The sequence below is a fragment of the Schistocerca cancellata genome, chromosome 7 (genome assembly GCF_023864275.1).
Source record: "Schistocerca cancellata isolate TAMUIC-IGC-003103 chromosome 7, iqSchCanc2.1, whole genome shotgun sequence".
Lineage (NCBI taxonomy): Eukaryota > Metazoa > Arthropoda > Insecta > Orthoptera > Acrididae > Schistocerca > Schistocerca cancellata.
This window is the reverse complement of record NC_064632.1, coordinates 305189906-305213290: the sequence shown is the minus strand read 5'-3', so window position 1 is coordinate 305213290 and position 23385 is coordinate 305189906. Positions and strand designations below refer to the sequence as shown.

Here is a 23385-nt window from a genome sequence, read left to right as displayed (position 1 = left end):
GTATAATATATTTGTCCAATGAATACCCGTTTATCATCTGCATTTCTTCTTGGTGTAGCAATTTTAATGTCCAGTAGTGTATATATTTATGCAAAAATACCGTGTAACTCATGGTTTATCCCGTTTGCATACCATAGCCGAAAGCTCTGAGAGGGAAGTTGTATCGCTTATGTGACTTCGGGGTGTCTGGATACGATTCCACATTCGGACGTACTGCGGGTTGCATAACACGGTATCTATGGGGGCAGCTGAATCACCCCGTACAACAGTCTAAAACATATGGCTGGCGGTATCCGAGAAGTGAACAGAAGTAGTTTGATACAGCAAAAATGTGTGGCTAGTTGTAAAATGATCAATCAAGAGATTCTCTCTGGCATATGGGGACGCCTAAGTGTGCTGGCTAGATGTTCTGGTGACACTGCCTAACTGAATTTTACGGCCTTGTCCGGATTTATAATTTCTCACGTGTGTGTACCATCTGACGTGAGTTGGGCATACAGCGTTGCGACCAATTTCACTCGTCGTGGTAACTATGATGAAGTGGCTTGCAAGCTCGCGGTGCTCTCCTGTTGTTTCCTCATCGATCCGCCCGTAGTGTGTAAACATCTGAGGCAGTGCACCTGCTCCCTAATTACCGTGACTGATGACGTATTAAGCGAGTACATGCGGCACGCCCACATAGCGCTACGCTTAGGGCATACCGTTAACGACCATTGACTTTACACGCCGCTAGAAGTGAAAAGGGAAGATTTCAGGGCCGTATTACAAAGCGAAAGAACGCGTCAATCAAATAACACGTTGAAAGTTCAACGAGCCAGCCCCTATATAATATAACCGAACTTTTCGTTACTTAACCCTTTGGTGGTTGATTGGACACATACGTCCCGCAAAAGTAACACACAATTCTGAGCAATTGAACATCTATGTTCCACAATTGCCTGGTGTCACCATCTAGCGAGAAGTGTCTGGATCTTGAAGAAAAATGCTAAGGAACATGGGGCCATATGGAAAGCTGTGAGTGATAAAATGCGGCGGTATGCGTTTATAACTGCCACGGTGCGCCTGTTTCACGAAAATCAAGTCAAACTACCATATTTTCCGTTCCAATAAAGGCTAAATATAGTGACATTGTTTTGGAACATTACTACACTCCTAAGTAAATTTGCTGGTTTTTACGTGATATGTAGTTAGTAGCGAACTTCATAAACTGCAAAAAATAAATGATAAATAAAAAGCAGTATGTGGTACATCAGATTCATCTTGACTTTTATCTTGAAAATCTGTGTGTGATATTTTATGTTTTTATTGTCATGAGAACATATGTATTTTGGTATTTACTGCCATACCTTTTACCGTATTTACCATGAAGTGCTGAAAAGTAATGCTTCCGAATTTAACTGAAAACTGAAGGAAAAAAGCGTTTTGGATGAAACAAACGTTATTAACATTGTAAACCTTTATTCTTCATGTCTGCATATTAGCAGCCGTCTGCTGCTAGAGGGTTTGGAATTCTAGCGTGTAACTGGCGGTCTGTAAGGTAATTATGTCGGTGCGTGAGAAGCAGTGTGCTTTCATTGAGTTTCGAATTCAAAGATTTCGCCCATACATGGAGCACCCCTCTTTTAGCATGCCATTGCCAGACCACTCACGAGCGATGCGACAACTGCAACAGTCCGACGCCTTGGATTCACTGTCGCCGATCACCTTCCATACTATCCCGACTTGGCCCCGCCCGATTTTCATCTGTCTACAGAAATTAAGGAACACCTTGGAAGACTTGGACCTTCATAGTGATCAAGAGGTGCAAGCAGAGGCGAGGTTGTGGCTTTGTCAAATGGTTCAGATGGCTCTGAACACTATGGGACTTGACATCTATGGTCATCAGTCCCCTAGAACTTAGAACTACTTAAACCTAACTAACCTAAGGACATAACACCCAGTCATCACGAGACAATGTGGCTTTGTCAAAAAAAGTAAAAAAACACTACAATGACGGTGTCAACAAACTAGTCTCTCGTTAGAATAACTGTGTTAGTCGCCAGGGTGACTGTGTTGTGTAGTCATGAAGAATAAAAATGTAAAATGTTGTCCGCAGCTCGTGGTCGTGTGGTAGCGTTCTCGCTTCCCGCGCCCGGGTTCCCGGGTTCGATTCCCGGCAGGGTCAGGGATTTTCTCTGCCTCGTGATGACTGGGTATTGTGTGATGTCCTTAGGTTAGTTAGGTTTAAGTAGTTCTAAGTTCTAGGGGACTGATGACCATAGATGTCAAGTCCCATAGTGTTCAGAGCCATCTGAACCATTTTTTTTGTAAAATGTTAATGACGTATGTTTTATTTAACTAGCTTAAAGAATTGTCACATAAAACGTTCGGAGGCATTGCTTTTCAGCACGCCCTAGTACCACGCAATTCTGTATAAACAAAAATTTAACTCTGAAAGTCCTAGGTTCCATTGAAAACACGAATATAGTTAAGTTCATGGCACAAATGTCTCTTACTACAATAATGTCCAAAATCAATAAACTTAAAAACATTTTTAGCGAAAGTACGATAGCGGTGGAGGAGGAGGAGGAGGAGGACAGTTTTAGATATTTTTCTGTTTTAAATATGTGTCAAATTAGTGTTAACCATGAAAAGGTTAATGTGCTATGAGGACTGTTTCCGTGTCAGCACTTTTGGCATTGAAATAAAAAAATCGTTTCGCAGACAGAATGAATACAGAACTTTATTTTATTCAGTTGTACAGAATCAAAATAATGTCAGCAAGGCTAAATGATTGCAAGCAGAGAGCAGGGAAGGAATTGAAATTGCGTGTAGTTCAGGAGAAAAAAAATTACCATTATGGCTGATCAATGTCCACTAACATGTTGAAAAATCTGGGAATTTCAATTACTGCAATGCAGTCGCTGAAGGTGCTTTTAACATGAGTTACGCATGGACCACTGTGTATGGCAGAAACAAAGAAGCCGTTACAAAACTGAATCAGATATGTAGACATTTAAAGTAGAACAAACAACCGATTCTACTTCGTTGCTAAGCATATATTCCTGACCGCTTTCAACGGATTTACGTTTCTCCGTTAGTTGAAACGAAAAAATGGCTGACATCGAAATAAGTGTCCAAGGAATAGAAAAGCAACTGGAATCACTCAACAGAGGAAAGTCCACTGGACCTGACGGGATACCAATTCGATTCTACACAGATTACGCGAAAGAACTTGCCCCCCTTCTAACAGCCGTGTACCGCAAGTCTCTAGAGGAACGGAAGGTTCCAAATGATTGGAAAAGAGCACAGGTAGTCCCAGTCTTCAAGAAGGGTCGTCGAGCAGATGCGCAAAACTATAGACCTATATCTCTGACGTCGATCTGTTGTAGAATTTTAGAACATGTTTTTTGCTCGAATATCATGTCGTTTTTGGAAACTCAGAATCTACTATGTAGGAATCAACATGGATTCCGGAAACAGCGATCGTGAGAGACCCAACTCGCTTTATTTGTTCATGAGACCCAGAAAATATTAGATACAGGCTCCCAGGTAGATGCTATTTTTCTTGACTTCCGGAAGGCGTTCGATACAGTTCCGCACTGTCGCCTGATAAACAAAGTAAGAGCCTACGGAATATCAGACCAGCTGTGTGGCTGGATTGAAGAGTTTTTAGCAAACAGAACACAGCATATTGTTATCAACGGAGAGACGTCTACAGACGTTAAAGTAACCTCTGGCGTGCCACAGGGGAGTGTTATGGGACCATTGCTTTTCACAATATATATAAATGACCTAGTAGATAGTGTCGGAGGTTCCATGCGGCTTTTCGCGGATGATGCTGTAGTATGCAGAGAGGTTGCAGCATTGGAGGATTGTGGCGAGGTGCAGGAAGATCTGCAGCGGATAGGCACTTGGTGCAGGGAGTGGCAACTGACCCTTGACATAGACAAGTGTGATGTATTGCGAATACATAGAAAGAAGGATCCTTTATTGTATGATTATATGATAGCGGAACAAACACTGGTAGCAGTTACTTCTGTAAAATATCTGGGAGTATGCGTGCGGAACGATTTGAAGTGGAATGATTATATAAAATTAATTGTTGGTAAGGCGGGTACCAGGTTGAGATTCATTGGGAGAGTCCTTAGAAAATGTAGTCCATCAACAAAGAAGGTGGCTTACAAAACACTCGTTCGACCTATACTTGAGTATTGCTCATCAGTGTGGGATCCGTACCAGATCGGGTTGACGGAGGAGATAGAGAGGATTCAAAGAAGAGCGGCGCGTTTCGTCACGGGGTTATTTGGTAACCGTGATAGCGTTACGGAGATGTTTAACAAACTCAAGTGGCGGACTCTGCAAGAGAGGCGCTCTGCATCGCGGTGTAGCTTGCTCGCCAGGTTTCGAGAGGGTGCGTTTCTGGATGAGGTATCGAATATATTGCTTCCCCCTACTTATACCTCCCGAGGAGATCACGAATGTAAAATTAGAGAGATTAGAGCGCGCACAGAGGCTTTCAGACAGTCGTTCTTCCCGCGAACCATACGCGACTGGAACAGGAAAGGGAGGTAATGACAGTGGCACGTAAAGTGCCCTCCGCCACACACCGTTGGGTGGCTTGCGGAGTATAAATGTAGATGTAGATGTAGTTGAAAGAAGCATTTGCGTGGATGAAGTTGAATCTACTCTGTTGGCAATCAAGGAACATTCTGAAATAAATTCGAATTTTCAAGGGCGAAACGGAGTGAATAGTAATACCTACGACGGTGAGTCAGTACGAGGGTGAGTCAAATGAAAACCTTAAAATTGTAATAACAAATCGAAATTTCGCTCCATTATCCTGTAACTTGGTAAGTGTGCTAAAAACAGCGTCCAGAATGACCTGTAGGTGGCAGCATAGTGCAGACGCACACATACCGTCTCAGTATCAGTATAAAGATGGCCGTCCCACTTGCGACTTGCACCAGGGAAGAGCAGCGTCCTGTTATTCGGTTTTTGCGTAGTGAAGGGGTGAAACCGATTGAAATTCATCGACGAGTGAAGGTTCAGTACGGTGATGCATGTTTGTCACAGCAGCAAGTCTATGAATGGAGTAGGAAGCTCGCAAATGGTGTGACTTCAGTGGAAGATGCTCCTCGTCCAGGTCAGGTACAACGAGTTGTGACTCCACAAAACACTGGAGAAGTTGAAGGCATAGTGAAGGAAAACCGCCGAGTGACAGTGAATGACATTGCAGCATGTTTACAGATTAGTCATTGGTCAGCACACCACATTGTGCATGATGTGCTCCAGTTTCACAAAGTGCCTGCAAGATGGGTGCCACGGCAGCTGACTCCTGAAATGTGAGAACGACGTGTTGATGCTTGTAAAGAACATATTCGGAGCTTTCAACGAGAAGGTGATGGCTTCCTTGCAAGAATCGTTACTGGGGACGAAATATCGGTTCACTTCCACCAACCGGAAACGAAGAGAGCGAGCAAGGAATGGCGCCATTCCTCATCACCAAAACCAAAGAAGTTTCAAACAGTACCATTAGCAGGGAAGGTTATGCTGACTCTCTTTTGGGACTTAAAAACGCGTCATTTTGGAGCATTACCTGCCTAGAGGGATCACTGTCACCAGTGCATCATACAAAGATCTAAAAAATCATCTGCGGCCTGCAATCAAATCAAAGCGACGTGGATTGCTGTCAGCAGGTGTCCTTTTGGAACATGACAATGCAAGGTCCCACACTGCCCGTACAACAGTTGTAACAATCACAGACCTGCATGTTGAGCGTCTTCCTCATCCACCATACTCACCAGACCTTGCCCAAGTGATTTCCACATGTTTCGACCACTCAAAGATGCAATGGGAGGAAAGACGTTGCGTTCTGATGAAAAGGTACGCCACGCGGTGCATGAGTGGTTTCGCGGACTACCAAACGATTTTTTTTCTAAAGGAATTGATGCACTTTATAAGCGCTGGAGGAATTGCATTGAGCGTGGGGGAGATTATGTTGAAAAGTGATACAGCATTATACAACTTCTGCACAATAAATGATATTAAAAAAAATATTTAAAGTTTTCATTTGACTCACCCCCGTAAATAAGTTGCAAACTCCAGAATACCACATACAGTTTTAAATTTCACGCCTGTGAGTATCTATAAGGTGGCAGCACGTGTGTAGCCGATACACAGTATTCCACGGCCAATGGTTAGTAATCTGCAGTCACACCAAGATGGCAGGTGTGCTCATGTGTACCCTACTGGAACAAGCGGAGCGACTGTCCGCAGAGAGCGTTCACAGCGAAATTCGTCCCGTAGCTGGTTAGAACTATAGTTCATAGAGTTGTGTGTTCAGATGGATGCAGGATTCAGCAAACGACAGAAAATCACAAGGAGCCCACTCGCCGCCCTTATGTAGTGAAGTCACAGGGTTTCCCGTGTAGGGGTATTTTGCTACCCCCAGGACACATCGGTCTTGCGGGTTGCAGCAATTACTCGTTAGACGCGAAAGCTGCCACAAGAATTCTATGATGCAGGCTTTTAACGACTTGTCGAACAATGGGATAAATGTTTTACATTTACAAAGGGAGCATGATAAAAGATAAGTAAATTTCAGTGTGGTACACGCGACTGTATCTCTAAGCCACTTTGCGACTTATTTATGGACTCACGGTCGTACATCTACGTACAAACTTAGGAAACCATTAGCCAGCTCATGGCCGATGGTACCTGACACCATTGCTTGTCGTTCTCTTTCTGTTCCACTCGCAAATGGAGCGAGGGAGACGGCCTTCTCTCTCTCTCTCTCTCTCTCTCTCTCTCTCTCTCTCTCTCTCTCTGTCATTGCGCCTTTAGATTCTTCCACGAAACTGAACGTTGGAGCATTTCCGTAATACTGACTGAACCGACCGGTAACATATGTAGCGGCACGCTTTTGAATTGCTCCGATGTCTTTATTTAAAGCTGGGTGGTAGGAGGCCTCAAACGTTGAAGAGTGAGTCATACAAGCTTTCTGTATGCGGTCTTTACTTCTAGAAACCGACTAAAATAAGTTTACTGTAACTAGTCACTATTTATTTTATTTCCACTACGCATTTCAAAATCATCAGGTGGATTTGTGTGGATTAATAAGACACATATGTGATGTGTTTGCCACTTTCGGGTAACTTGTAGCACTACTGTCAGTGCTCACACGCTCCGTTTTACTGTCGTATTCCGTGAAACACACCACCACTTGCACTTCGTAAACAGTGAAGTAAGCAAAGAGGACGTTCAGAATTGTCGCGGCGAAGTCTAGGCTAAAATGTTCTCATTGAAATTTACTACTAGGTATTCGGTTGACGTCACTGAGTCAAGCAGCGTACCACTAATACTGTTTTCGAATATTACAGAATTGTTCTTCCTACCAGCTGCATTAACGCATATTTTTCCGGCTTTAGAAGGTACGAAGGAAGACTATGGTTTGTCGTCCCGTCGACAGTGAGGTAATTAGAGATCGTGCTCAAGCGCGAAGAAAGGCACTCGACGTTGCCATTTGAAAGGAATCATCCCGACATTTGCGTGGAGCGATTGAGGGAAATCACAGAAAACCCAATTCATGATGGTCGAACGATGCATGAATCGTACTCCTCTCGAATGCGAGTCCACTGTGCTAACCATGGCGCCAATTCTCTCTGTTCCATAGCTAAATAAAGCTGCCATTCATCACACCAAATAAAAATTATATCCAAGTCGTCCTCTATCGTTCTACAGTTTCACAACGGCGACACTTTCCCGTGCAGTATACCGTCATTAGCAAGCAATCAGAGAGAGCTGCTCATCCTATCCGTCAAATCCTCGATGCATGTAGAGAACAAAAGAGGTTCCCTCACACTTCCTTGGGGACTCATGACATTCCCTTCGTCTGTGTTGAACGCTCGCCATCCTGTACAGAGTAGTGTGTTCCGTCAGAGGTACTCGAGCCACTAACTTACCTGAAAGACAGTTTCGTGTACTCGGACCATTTTTAACTGTGCGCAGTATGATACTGTGACAAACGCCAATAGCAAACTAGGAGTGCAGTACCAGCCTCTCGGCCTGCGACGATGTTTCGCGGATGTTGCGTGCGAAAACGGGCAGCTGTTGTTCTGAATTCAAGTTCACAGTCAAACCACCCAAGTATACCGATCGCTATCTCGTGAGTATTATCGCGATATTTGTGGTTCAGTGAACGTGACGTGAAAGATGTATAAGTTTATAACAAGCACGAAATAGCTTCATTGTGCACTGAATGTATCGCTTGCACTATTGGGCGGCACTCAGGTATTCGCACTACTAAATAACTGTCATTTAACAACTCGGTTAAGCCTTTTGAAAGTTGTTCCATAGAGAGAGGAAAAGGCGAAAATTGAGGGCGCAAGATCAGGCGAATACGTGGGTGCGGAACGACTTCCCTACCCAACTCCTGTAGCGTTTTTTGCCAGTCTAGCAGAAGGTGGGCGGGCGTTGTCTTGGAGTAGCATTATTTCACATTGTCTTCCTGGCCGCTGTTCTTCATTTGTGTCTGCAAGACGTCTCCGCAGTTGGTGATAAGTGTCAGCAGTGAAGTTTACACCTTGGGAAAGTATTTCGTAGTTTATCACATCGTCGCCGTTCCAACATATGCATAATATTATCTTTTGTAGATGTCCGCATATCTTCGTACGGAGAGTAATTCATTTGTTTGGGCTCAACCACTCCTTTTTCCCTTATGTTAGCATAAAGACAACATTTTTTGTCACCAGTAACGATACAGGATAGGAATGGTGGATGTTGTTCACGATCCAAGTGATAACAAGCAAGCAAAGATGCACATATGGCCGTCCACTGAATTTTGTGATTTTGTCTTAGAGCGTGCGGTACCCATTAAACCGAATTTTGAACCTTCCATAATGCAAATGTCACACGATGGTGGAATGACCACAGCTCATTTCATTTGCCAGTTCTCGAGTACATTGACGTGGTCGTTGTGGATTAATGAATTTAAATGATCTTCATCAAACCCCGAAGGTCTTCTTGAACGTGGAGAATTACTAATGTCAGAACGATCCTCCTCAAAACTAGAAAACAGCTTTCTTGTCGTGCTCTGCCCAGTGGCATTATTCCCATATCCCGCGCCATAGTTTCTGGCTGTCGCCGCTGCCGTCACCTCTATGTTGAGCTCAGACAGAAGAATATGTTGGAAATGCTCCGATTTCTCCACTTGGCACTCCATTTGCTGGCACCCATAGCTCCATTCACTATCTCCAAATAACAAAGTGACATTATGTGAACTCAAATAAAAAATGAAAATCGATAAATAAACCCACAACCACCTTTATACCAATATGCAAAATAAAAACGCTACCAACTTACGCACCAACCTTATACTTTTAATGTCTCATTTTCTAATCTGATTCCGTCAGCATCGCTTAACTTACTTGAGCTACATTCCATTATCCTTATTTAGCCTTTATTGAAATCCAGCTTATAACTTCTTTCAAGGTACTAACCATTTCCTTCAATTCCATTCTATTGCTCAATTCACCTTTACTCTCATTTCTGACTCACTGATGGGTTATGACAGGCTATTTTTTTTATGTTTCATCAAGTGCAAAATAATTTATTTTTCTATATTAAATGCCAGCTTTCATTTAACAGAAAAACTGTGGTTACGGAAATTATTTTCTTGTCAGAATTAGTACCAGCTGTCTCTCAGTCGGTGGTTGCTGCCTCTGGATCACAGGGTTCCAGGTTCGATTCCCGTCCGGGTCGGGGATTTTCTCCGCTCGGGGACTGGGTGCCTGTGTTTCCGGAGCATTTCATGATCATTCATTAAAGTGGCGAGTATGGGCTGTGCAAAGATTGGAACTTTTTACAGGCGCAGATAACCGCGCAGTTGAGCGCCCCACAAACCAATTTATTATTATTATTATTATTATTATTATTATCACCACACACGTTACAGGCCTTTTATCAGACCACGCGGAACATTCATGACTACTTGTTCTTTCTGTTCTTCCAGCACTCCTGAATTCGTTCACTAAAGGCTCTCTCTCTTCCTTTCTTTCTTCCGTCCGCTTTGGCCTTTGGGCTTTAGGTGCTGTTTTCTCTGACATCACTTCCCACTTTTACACCTTGTGTCTATAGACGCTTTTGTCCATGACGTCCGCTGAATGTATCTGAGCTCTTTCCAGATCAATTTTTACATGTGTCATCCAGGGTGTAGTGGTCTTGGGTCTCTGGATGTACCTGAGGATTCTGTTGGTGAGTCTGATCTGTGGGAGTCTGCTTATGTGTCCATAAATTTTTAGTCGCCTCTTTCTATGTCCCCTGGGATGTTGGAGAACATCTCTGTGGTGTCCCTGGAGTGAAGCCTATATCCATCGTCCGTGAGTTTTGGCCCAATAATTTTCCAAATGATTTTTCTTTCCTGTGTGAGAATGTTCTCAAGGTCGGCCTTAGTGTGTAACATCAGTGTCTCAGTAGCGTATAGCACCTCAGGTTTGATTACAGTGTTGTAGTAATAAATTTTGGTGCAGGTGACAGACATTTCTTGTTGTAAATACCCTGTGTTTTGTATAACGCTCTCTTCATTTTCAATAATCTAGTGTTCTGGGCAATTTTCTTCTTTCCTGTCGGTTGGTACTTAAAGTGTGTGACCCTGTTGATCTTGCCATATCTTGCGTTCAAATTTGGAATGTTTAATTTCGTGTAGAAGAACTCAGTTTCCTGAAAGTAAATCTGTAGCCCTTCTTTTACTGCGCACTCTTTGAGTACTTCTATCTGTCTGATTGCTGTAGTTCGTTATCTGTGAGTAGTGCAAGATCATCTGCGAAGGCTAGACAGCCAATCTCCAGCTTGTACGTGGGTCGTCCAAGTCGCACTGACTTCCAATGCCCTTGTATTTGCAGCTCTTTCTCCCATTCCTTGATGATCTTATCCAGCACTAGGTTGAAGAGGAGCGGTGAGAGTCATCTTGGCGAACGGCTATGTCAAACAGTTCGGAGATTTCCCCCTTGAACTTCACCTTAGATGTCATATGTGTCAGTGTCTGTCTGATCAGTCGGCGTGTCTTGCCATCCAAACCTTGTTCATGTAGAATGCTGAACAATAACTGGCGGTCGATGGAGTGAAATACCTTCTTGAAGTCAACGATGGTGCATATGACTGGACTGTTCCTGAGGGCTTTCATTTTCAGTCTTCAGATTGAAGATTTGTTCTGCACAGGAGCAACCAGGGCGGGAGCCCGCCTGGTACTCGCCGATCTTATGTTCCAGTTGGTTCCGTGTTCTATGAACTAGGCACACTGAGAGTGCCTTGTATGTGACTTGTATTAGTGAGATGCCCCTGTAATTGTTCACATCTGTGGGGGTCACCCTTTCTGTGCAGAGGGTGGGTCAGTGCGCATTTCCAGTCGTCTGGCAAATTTTTTGACGTCCATATGTCTGTGATGATGTGTGTGAGTTCTCTGAGTAGGTGTGGTCCGAGGTTTTTCAGTAGTTCGGCCATATGCCGTCTTCACCAGATATCCTGTAGTTTTTGAGGCTGATGATGTGCCTGTGGACTTCCTCTTGTATCGGGGGTAGTGAGTCTGTGTGTCTGTAGGTTGTTCGTCTGAAGCAGGGTTCTGGGCAATTGAGAAGTTCTGAGCCAGCACCTTCAGTTCTCCTTATCCGTCAGTACCAATTTTCCGTCACTATTTCTAAAGCATAGGTTCGGTGACGTGTGCCCTCGGATATGACCTGCAAACGTCACGTAGAAATCCCTTGCGTTGTAGTTGCGGAAGTTGTCCTCTGTAGAGTCTAGCTGTTCCTTCAGGTATTTCCTCTTGGATTGTTTACTAATTTTTGCTGTTGTCTTTCGTGTTTCGTTGAACATCTGTAAATTTTCTGGGGCCTTGTTATTGTTGTATTTCTGGTACGCCAATTTCCTTTATCATCATCATCATCATCATCATCATCATCATCATCATCAGTCGGGCGTCACTACTATTTAGCGAGCTAGGACACAAAGCCGCGACCTTTATCTCAAATAGTGTCTGGCTATGGTTTCGTACAGCGTATCACTGCATGCGTGTAGTGAGCTCTAGGATTTATTGTGAGCGATAAGAGCAGGTTTCTCGTCTCGTACGGCAAATGTTCAGTTTCGTAATATTTGCAGGTGAGAATTACATTCTTACGAGTTAAGAGTGTCACTGACCAACACGACTGTAAGCAGCGAAACTTCCTGCGAATGCTGACTAAACATCGCAAGAGAAAACGTGATGCGAAAATAAACATTTCTCGTGGCGACAGCGTGATGGATGTTCGTGCCGACAGATATGCAGTTAGCGGTGAAAGTTGGCTGCAGGTCATGGGCTGGGCAGATGCTGCGTGTTAAACATACCTGTTTCATACGAGAACGAGCGTTAAAAGTTAAAAACACGATGTTGTGCCTCACAGGTAATTCTTGAGTCATCAGTGTCTGCATTTTCAAGCGCTCTTCCTTATTAGTCAAGGGGATTACTTTTATAGCTTAACATGAAGTAAAGGTCGTGGATGTGTCTGTCTAGATATTTAGAGTGACGGGGAAACTAATCAACAAACGACAGTTAATATTTGCAGTCATTCTACCTCACTTGCTACTTCGACGCTGTTTATCTTCTAGATACAAATAACTGTATTACGTCCCTCTTGGAATATTCTTTATTTTTACTTGTTGGCCTTTGGTTGCGTCCATGCAGCCAGTAGAAACATACAGTATCTTAAAAAGTTAAAGCAAACTGCCATTCACTGGTGAATAATATAGAAATCCAAACATACAACGTCATAGATAAAATGGTGCAATTAGATTTAAAACAGACTGACTCACAGACCCAATCACACACATTATCCCCCAACAGCACGTATAAATTACGAATGTCTAAGTTCTTTGTAAGCAAGAGGATTAGCATCTGAGGAGGAGCTGGTTCATGCCCGCGGACCAGCTGGTCGGATTCCCTTCCGTACTGTGGGCAGCCAAAGAAGGTGTTAATTTTCTGGAGGTCCTCACAGTCACAATATGGCGGTTAAACCAGAGGGAGTCGATGAAGGTGTTGTCAGTGACAGCCGTGGTTTAATTTCAACCTGGCAATGATCCTCATAAATTGTTTCGCATTACCTATGCCAACAGAACTGCATTTCAAAAGCCAGTTTACAGCATACAATTGGACCTTCGGTAGGCCCAGGTGGGTTTGTTTGTACCAGGTGCCTTTTTTCAGATCTTCAGTCTCCCATGCTGCGTTCCAAACGCTTTTGGCCACTAACTAATGCAAAGGTATTATCTGCTGAGATGGGTGGCTGTTATGTCTCAGTCATCTTCGCATCCTTACCCAGCTCGTCAACTTTCTCATTACACACAATCCGACTACGGCTCTTGATCCAACAACTGATACCTTCATACCCGTGTTGTGCATTTGTGATATAGCAACAGCTACGTGGTGCGGTAAATAACAGCTCCCATTGTCTGTACAATTGAGGATAGTATTTCCACCGCGGAGGGAGAATCCGTAGGTATTACGATATGAGTAGTTCCACATAGATGCTCCATTGGACAGATAGTCTTTGGCCTTTACGTATATGCAACAACGTACGAAGGGGCCAGGACGAAGGAGGTAATGTTATGGTCCGGGGAATGTTTCCTTGGTATTTCTTGTGTGATCTCGACATTCTGGAAGGCACAATGGATCAACACAAATATGCATCTTTCCTCGGGGACCCTGTTCACTCCTACATGCAGTGTGCTCCTCGACACTATGGCGTCTACCAGCAGTGCAATGCAACGTGTCGCATAGGTCGCAGTGTGCGTACGTGGTTCGAGGAGGACCAAGAAGAGTTTACCGTACTGCTCTGGCCAACGAACTCCCCACATTTAAACCCAGTCGAGTACGTGATGGATCATTTTGACCGGCCTGTTAGCGCCATGGAGACTTAACCAAGAAACGTATCGCAGCAGCCACCGCACTGTGGTAGGCGTGGGTCCACATTCCTGTCGGTACCATCCAGAGCCTCATTAACTTTCTTCCTACACGTCTCGCAGCGATCCGCGCAGCAAAAGGTGGTTATTCACGCTTTTGACAGGTGATCACATTAATGTGCCGGGGCAAAAAATGGCTCTGAGCACTATGGGACTCAACATCTTAGGTCATAAGTCCCCTAGAACTTAGAACTACTTAAACCTAACTAACCTAAGGACATCACACACACCCATGCCCGAGGCAGGATTCGAACTTGCGACCGTAGCAGTCCCGCGGTTCCGGACTGCAGCGCCAGAACCGCGAGACCACCGCGGCCGGCCCAATGTGCCTGGACAATGCAGGACCAGATTTGTGATTGGATTCAGGATTTCCTTGCATATGTAATTGATCGCGTTGATGTCAGCGGAACAGAAGCAACAGATGTGAAAATCTTTTCGTTAGTATTCCAAGCAAGAGTTACAGGTGCCATTACTGCTTACATGGCGAGGCAATTCGAGGCTGATGATGTTGTCTAAAGGAGGAGTGCAACTTCAGAAGAGTATAATGGAATGCCGAGGGACGACGACTGGTGCAGCGACAGGCAGCAGACTCTAACCGTAAAGAAATGTAACACATCGCGCATAAACACACGAAGGCATCCCCTACTGTTCGATTACGCTATTGGCGACAAATAGATGGAAACTGTGAGTAACGTAAAATACCTATGAAATACTATCCGGGGCAGCCTAAAGTAAAACAATCACAGGAAATACGTAGTAGGAAAAGCAGATGCCAGACTGAAGTTTGTTGAGAGTCTCTTAGGGAACTTTAATTCATACACGTAAGACGTTTAGCACGAAACACATGCTCAAAGATTCTGGAGTATTGTTCATCAGTGTGGGATCCTTCTAAGTAGGACTAATACCAGAGGTAGGGAAGAAGCTACGAGGAGCGAAGCATTTCGTACGAGATCGTTTAGTCGTAGGTAGGTCCGGGTCCAAGGAAGCGGGGATGGGGTGCCATGGATCTCCCCACCCCCCTCCTCCCTGTAGTACGACGTTTCGATAATACAATGTATATTTTTATACAGAGTGTTAGGTATATAGGTATAGATATTGTGATAATTGGTACCTTAATGTTTTCACTTGAGTGTGTTAGTTGTTTTTTCTGTGCATCTAACATTCTTTCCGCAAACAAACCACATAACTTACTACCTTAGGTTTTCTGCATGTTTGTAACTGTGACACGAAGTGGAATATGCCTGTCAGTATACACTATCCGTTTAACGTCCTTGTATCCACACTTCAACAGCTGTCCTGCTGCCCAGAAGAAAATAAACATTAATCGCTTGCTTGTGACACAGATATCTGGACATACTAACCAACTTCAAAACACCCTAAAAAAATATTGCTGCTAATACATATATTTGTCTACATATGTAATAAACACTGATGTAACATTATCCAGACCTCTGTCATCAGTAGAAATACCTGCTCTTACGTTCCGTCGCACCCTGTAAATACAAATTTCGAACATTTTCAACTACTTCTCTGAAAATAATTATTTTTAGAGATATGGGCTTGGAAACGACAAGATACTCTAAAAAATTACAAGTTATGTTGAACGCACGATACTGTGCAGTTGCGTTCCTGAGAATGGTTTGGTCTGCGGCCCGTCTGGCTGTAGAAAATATTTCAAGTAGGAAAAAGCACCTATTAGCATCCTGAAGCGATGCAGTCCTTCAACAAAAGAAATTGCTCACAATACTTTAGTTCGTCCAGTCTTAGAGTATTGTTCGTCTGTGTGGGACCCTTGCCAGTTGGGTATGATTCAAGAGATTGAGAAGGTCCAAAGAAGAGCGACAAGATTCGTGACAGGTACATTTAGCCATAGCGAGAGCATTACAAATCTCATTGAAAGTTTGAAGTGGGACACACTTGCAGATAGACGACGCACTAAACGGAAGGGACTGCTCACTTAATTCCGAAGTCCGATCTTCGCCGAGGATGTAGAACATGTATTATTACCACCAACTTTTGCTGGCCGGTGTGGCCGAGCGGTTCTAGGCGCTTCAGTCTGGAACCGCGTGACCACTACGGTCGCAGGTTCGGATCCTGCCTCGGGCATTGATGCGTGTGATGTCCTTAGGTTAGTTCGGTTTAAGTAGTTCTAAGTTCTAGGGGACTAATGACCTCAGATGTTAAGTCCAATAGTGCTCAGAGCCATTTGAACCATTAACTTTCATATCGCGCTATGATCACCATTCAAAGATAAGGGAAATTAGAGCTCGTACTGAGGTGTTCAGACAGTCGTTTTTCCCTCGCGCGATCTGCGAGTGGAACAGAGGGGGGGAATTATGACTGGCGCGAATAGTGCCCTCCGCCACACACCGCTTAGTGGCTAGCGGAGTATATGTAGATGTAGCATGCTTCACCAAATATGCTGTCGACAACAAACCCGACATGGTTCGTGAGTAAGGAAAGAAATGGCAAGACTCGCCACATTTTATTTTGTATAAATTAATCAGTGCGTCAAACCAGAGTTCGTCTCTATTATAGCTCTCAAATTAACTAATACGTGAACTTCTAAGTTTCTTCAGACATGTGCTTCTCACAGGCTATATTTTTCTGAACTGCAGTTTCTTGGACGTTAAACTAAAGCAACGTACTACTCATTATCGAAGTAGCTATACATTGTACAAGAAATTTAATAATTTTTTGACTTGCTGACTTGCTTTGTGATCACCGCTGTTAAAAAAGAAGTGTTCAATTCCCTAATTTATTCTCTTGGTGGTCGACTTAATTTTTTTCTTTTTATAAAGTAGCCAGTGCTCTTCCTCAGAGTTCGAGATACCTCCATACCAAAATAAAATTCATCAAAACTTATTCTGCGGTTTGGTCATGAAAACGTAGCAAAGCTACTTCCGCATTTGTAATATTAGTGGCGGGTAGGTAGAATTTGCGGGGGCGACGGGGGGAAAGGGTGCAGAGACAGAGAGACAGTGACCAACTGTGATCAGCACCCCCCACTCCTCGTGGACTGAACTCCGATTCGGCGCCTGTGGTGCCACAGTTTCCACGTGGCGTGCAGCGCCGCAGACACGCAATGCTCCCATAAACTTTCGTCTCAGCGGTGCAGAGGACTTTCGCTGTCCCTGGGCAGGTTTACGACCGCCGGCGATTACCACGGCTTGGGAACAGAACCCGCACACTCCCACGGCACGGCGCCCTGCGCGGCGCAGTGCGTATAGCTCGTAATTAATGTACGGCGCGCTCTCCCGCGGTCCGCCCGCCGAGGGCAGAGCTAATACTGCACGCCGCGTGTCCGAGCCAGGGCGGCCGGCTGCAGCCTAGTCAGTGCTAGCCGTTCCACTAAGTCCACGTTCCAGCAGCGTTGGTCACTGCTTCGTGACTCCATATTGGACAGTGATTCGGATATTGCAACTGTTTATCTACATCTACAACCATACTCCGCAAGCCACCTGGCGGTGCGTGACGGAGGCTACCCTGAGTACCTCTATCGGTTCTCCCTTCTATTCCAGTCTCGTATTGTTCGTGGAAAGAAAGATTGTCGGTATGCCGCTGTGTGGGCTCTAATCTTTCTGATTTTATCCTCATGGTCTCTTCGCGAGATACACGTAGGAGGGAGCAATATACTGCTTGACTCCTCGGTGAAGGTATGTTCTCGAAACTTCAACAAAAGCCCGTACCGAGCTACGGAGCGTCTCTCCTGCAGAGTCTTCCACTGGAGTTTATCTATCATCTCCGTAACGCTTTCACGATTACTAAATGATCCTGTAACGAAGCGCACTGCTCTCCGTTGGATCTTCTCTATGTCTTGTATCAACCCTATCTGCTACGGATCCCACACTGGTGAGAAGTATTCAAGCAGTGGGCGAACAAGCGTACTGTAACCTACTTCCTTTGTTTTCGGATTGCATTTCCTTAGGACTCTTCCAATGAATCTCAGTCTGGCATCTGCTTTACCGACGATCAACTTTATATGATCATTCCATTTTAAATCACTCCTAATGCGTACTCCCAGATAATTTATGGTATTAACAGCTTCCAGTTGCTGACCTGCTATATTGTAGCTAAATGATAAAGTATCTTTCTTTCTATGTATTCGCAGCACATTACACTTGTCTACATTGAGATTCAATTGCCATTCCCTGCACCATGCGTCAATTCGTTGCAGATCCTCCTACATTTCAGTACAATTTTCCATTGTTACAGCCTCTTGATATACCACAGCATCATCCGCAAAAAGCTTCAGTGAACTTCCGATGTTATCTACAAGGTCATTTATGTATATTGTGAATAGCAACGATCCTACGACACTCCCCTGCGGGACACCTGAAATCACTGTTACTTTCAAAGACCTCTCTCCATTGAGGATGACATGCTGCGTTCTGTTATCTAGGAACTCTTCCATCCAATCACACAATTGGTCTGATAGTCCATATGCTCTTACTTTGTTCATTAGACGACTGTGCGGAACTGTATCGAACGCCTTGCGGAAGAAACACGGCATCTACTTGGGAACCCGTGTCTATGGCCCTCTGAGTCTCGTGGACGAATAGCGCGAGCTGGGTTTCACACGATCGTCTTTTTTTACGGTGTAAAATAAAACAACTGTCTGACACAACATTCTCTTCCACGACGCGTTTCGAGGGCTTACACTCTCATCTCCAGGTGGATCAAATTCGAATTTTCGTTTTCTTGATATAGCCAGTTGTCTGCTTTAACCTCGATAATGAAGATTTTCCATCAAGAGGAACAATAGGGGTCGTCATAAATACACATATCTTTCACAGACTACCATACAAACATGAAACAAAGACAACGACAGTCCATAGACGTACACTGAATGTCTACACGTGTATGATCTCCTGACTAGTTTTCTTTAGTGTTTGTGTGCAGTTCAGTCAAACATATCAGTATTTATAACAACCTTAAGTGCCACTTTTGCTGGAAAATCTTCGATATGAAGGCTGACACTATAATTAATTTCATCTAGAAAATGAAACTCGAATATAACCCATTCTTGCACCTTAATATGAGGTTCTAAGTATTGTAAACGCGACATGGAGGTCAGAGAATTGTTTTAATTTATGTACAGGTTGTTCAGAAACAGGAACGAATTGTTAAGAGAAAAATTGGATACATTGCGCCGTATCCGAGTCAATTAGCACTTAAGTTAGCCAATCAGGCAGATGAGCGCGCAGTTTCAAGCGGACCACCAGAGACGGTGTCGCCGAACGTCTCCTTTGTTTGGTTTCTTAAAACCTAACAAGAGAGCGATACAAACATTGGACAGGGGATGATAGTACGGATCGAACCCGAGCTAAAGGCTGAGCAATTTCGTGCGCTATCATCTACGCTACGAGAACAACTAACACGAATTGTATCTGCCACGCCGCTTGAATTCGCGCGCAAAGGCCTAATTGGCTAACTTCGATGCTAATTAATTCGGAAACAGGGCAACGTATCGAATTTTTTTCTTAAGATCTGTTTCTCAGCACAAAGCCTTCAGCACCCTTACCAGCTCTTCAGACTGTTTCTGGCCACCCTGCATACATATATACTCAGAGTGTTACTGTTCGATGCGTGGCGGAGGGTTTTTCGTACCAATATTAGTGGTACTCTGTCTCCCACAGCATTATGTAAAGAATCGAGCTTCCATATCCAAAACACCCACAGTAGCTCCGTTTTAGAAAAGCTGCAATATTTATGTCGTCGTATGTGCTTGTCTGTGTCGGAGAATGGTACATTAGCTGTTCTACATTGATACTGTCTGTAAACTGTATTGGGAATAGATTCCGTAGTAAAAAAGAACTACATTAAAACCTCACGTCTGATATTGAAGTTTTCCTGCTTGAACAGTGAAAATATAGTAAGCGATAAATTTTTCCCGTTTCATATTTTGTGGTAAGTGTCAGAGAGAAAAAGACTTCTAAGGATTTGAAATTATGTGTACAGTTTCTTGGGGGACAGTGTGTTTCCATTCTCAGGTAGTGATTATAGTCTGAGTAATTTGCACGCCAAGAGTTACAGTTCCTCAAGACATGTATACAGTTTATAACTTAACTACTTATCTCACTGTGTTCAGCTTTTAACCTAAGATTATACCTCTTAATGACTATATTATAACAGTACTTTAAATTGTTAAATTTGTTCCGTAATTAAGGAGCTGAGAACAATAAGGGACTAAAGCATAGAGGCGTCGATTTTGATATTGTAACATGTATGCATGCTCCTTAGGTGTGTTGATCTTGCGGTAAACCAACTTTATTAGCTGTGTATCCCTACACTGTGTAGATGAACATACATGAAAAGCTCTATCCTATTTAGCTGACATTCACTTCTATGAGACAGGGTTGTAGCCTCTCCCCGATGTTATTCAATCTGTATATTGAGCAAGCAGTAAAGGAAACAAAAGAAAAATTTGGAGTAGGTATTAAAATCCAGGAAGAAGAAAGAAAAACTTTGAGGTTCATCGATGACATTGTAATTCTGTCAGAGACAGCAAAGGACTTGGAAGAGCAGTTGAACGGAATGGACAGTGTCTTGAAAGAAGGGTATAAGATGAACATCAACAAAAGCAAAACGAGGATAATGGAATGTAGTCGAATTAAGTCGGGTGATGCTGAGGTAATTAAATTAGGAAATGAGACATAGTAGTAAAGGAGTTTTGCTATTTGGGGAGCAAAATAACTGATGATGGTCGAAGTAGAGAGGATATAAAATGTAGACTGGCAATGGCAAGGAAAGCGTTTCTGAACAAGAGAAATTTGTTAACATCGAGTATAGATTTAAGTATGAGGAAGTCGTTTCTGAAAGTATTTGTATGGAGTGTAGCCATGTATGAAAGTGAAACGTGGACGATAAATAGTTTAGACAAGAAGAGAATAGAAGCTTTCGAAATGTGGTGCTACAGAAGAATGCTGAAGATTAGATGGGTAGATCACATAACTAATGAGGAGGTATTGAATAGAATTGGGGAGGAGTTTGTGGCACAACTTCACAAGAAGAAGGGACCGGTTGGTAGGACATGTTCTGAGGCATCAAGGGATCACAAATATAGCATTGGAGGGCAGCGTGGAGGGCAAAAATTGTAGAGGGATACCAAGAGATGAATACACTAAGCAGATTCGGAAGGATGTAGGTTGCAGTAAGTACTGGGAGATGAAGAAGCTTGCACAGGATAGAGTAGCATGGAGAGCTGCATCAAACCAGTCTCAGGACTGAAGACCACAACAACACTTCCATACGGTCTGAAAGCACACAGTTCCATTGCTGTAGGAACCCTCACTGGCTATTGTGTCGCCAATTCTTCATAAAAGCTGGCAGCTTTCGAAGAATGCCCCATCGTAAACACATGTTCAATGATTTTGACACGCCAGTCTGTAAAACAGACGCTGAGGATTTTAGAATCCTTAAGAGTATTGCCGACCTCACTACCAAAGCAACAGCTGATGCTAATTGTAACAATGTACACTTCAGATATTTTACAATGATGAAGCTTTCATCAGGTTGTCAAGAACTTTTGTTTAAACTAACATATTTTTACATTGGAGCCTAGCCGGCCGCTGTGGCCGAGCGGTTCTAAGCGCTTCGGACCGGAACCGCGCGCCTGCAACGTTCGCAGGTTCGAATCCTACCTCGGGCATGGATGTGAGTGATGTCCCAAGGTTAGTTAAGTTCAAGTAGTTCTAAGTCTAGGGGACTGGTGACCTCAGATGTAAAGTCCCATAGTGCTTAGAGCCATTTGAACCATCATTGGAGCTGTAGGGGTCCACCATTCTTTGCAAGTCACATCGAGGGAGGCCACAATTTGTTATATCCCCACAGCTTGTAGATGTCTCGCAAAATCTAGTGTCCAAATGCGAGGGTAGAAGGTGAATATCAGCCTTCGAACACAAAAATTAGTAGGTCAAGCTTGGAAAACCTGCACTTAACAAAACTACTAGATTTCATGCTGAAGTGAACAAGTTGTTTATCTGGACCTCAACCGAAAGAAATTGCTTAATGAAAACGATAATAACGTGGAGCATGAAGTGCTGGGACAGGTCATAATTGCATGTGTGGTATATTTAGAATATTTTCTTTATGTTCTGTTTCTAGTTTCATGTTAATTACAAACTACACAACAGTTAAAAAGACAAATGTTGCTAGTAGCCTACACAAAAAATTTTGTTAGATTAACATTATTAATGATAATATTTCTGAACAGCAATTAACATTTCATAACATAAACTCGGTACATTATTTTTATAGGAAATATAGGACGTTGAGACTTGCTTAAAAACAAGTCAAACTTAGGCGGCTGGTGGTTTGCCTATAAATTCGATTTTCACAAACATTTAGTTTTCTAAAAAATTTGTGCCCTTACTTCGGACCCTTACGGTTCGTAGTGCCTCAGTTATATGAGCCACTGAAATTCAGAAATTTTGTTGCCCTTGGAAGCCGTTATGAGCAACCAGGACCGAGTGACTGGGTGACAGTTTAGCTGCTTACTGATAGATTCTGCGCCGGCCGAAGTGGCCGAGCGGTTCTAGGCGCTACACTCTGGAACCGCGCGACTGCTACGGTCGCAGGTTCGAATCCTGCCTCGGGCATGGATGTGTGTGATGTCCTTAGGTTAGTTAGGTTTAAGTAGTTCTAAGTTCTAGGGGACTGATGTAAAGTCCCATAGTGCTCAGAGCCATTTGAACCATTTGATAGATTCTGCCAGTGTGTCTCGGTACTCGTTCCAGTCCCTGTTGTTTGTTATCATGATTCCTACATGCGATGCTCGATGGTGGCACAACAAATTGTCGTACAGCCGTCCTAGAATACCAGTTCTCTAAAGTTATCCAACAACTACTTCGCCTTTCTTCCGAACATTCCCATTCAAGTTCCAGCGAGCATCTCTGTTACACTTTCGTGCGGGCTGTACCGACCTTTTACCATCCTTGCAGTGAGTCAATTTATTCGGTATCTGCCATCATGCATGCCTGAAAACGCTAGAGCAATATTCTAGTAGTATCTTGTTAGCGGTTTTGTTTGCGAATTAATAGCTTACTCCCAGAACCCTTTCAACAAACCTAGGCCTTCTATTCTCTTTACATAATACTAATTCAACGAGATCTTCCAATTTCTTATTATTTTCTAGTATCACCCCTATATTCTTTTCCCGTCATACGTGCTCGAAATGTTGAGCATTAATCTTTCTCTTTATTGTAAAAAATGCCGTGCGTTTATTCATATTTAGGCAACGGCCATGCCGCAGTGAATACACCGGTTCCCGTGAGATCACCGAAGTTAAGCGCTGTCGGGCGTGGTCGGCACTTGGATGGGTGACCATCCAGGCCACCATGCGCTGTTGTCATTTTTCGGGGTGCACTCAGTTTCGTGATGCCAATTGAGGAGCTACTCGACTGAATAGTAGCGGCTTCGGTC

The 23385-nt window shown here is 43.6% G+C and overlaps 1 protein-coding gene and 1 pseudogene across 2 annotated transcripts in view; both read left to right on the top strand.

The window, feature by feature from the left end:
* LOC126092430 (YLP motif-containing protein 1) overlaps positions 1-23385 on the top strand; it is a 639037-nt gene that overhangs the window by 257862 nt on the left and 357790 nt on the right. The window lies entirely within an intron of this gene.
* Positions 23197-23314, top strand: LOC126092974 (5S ribosomal RNA; annotated as a pseudogene).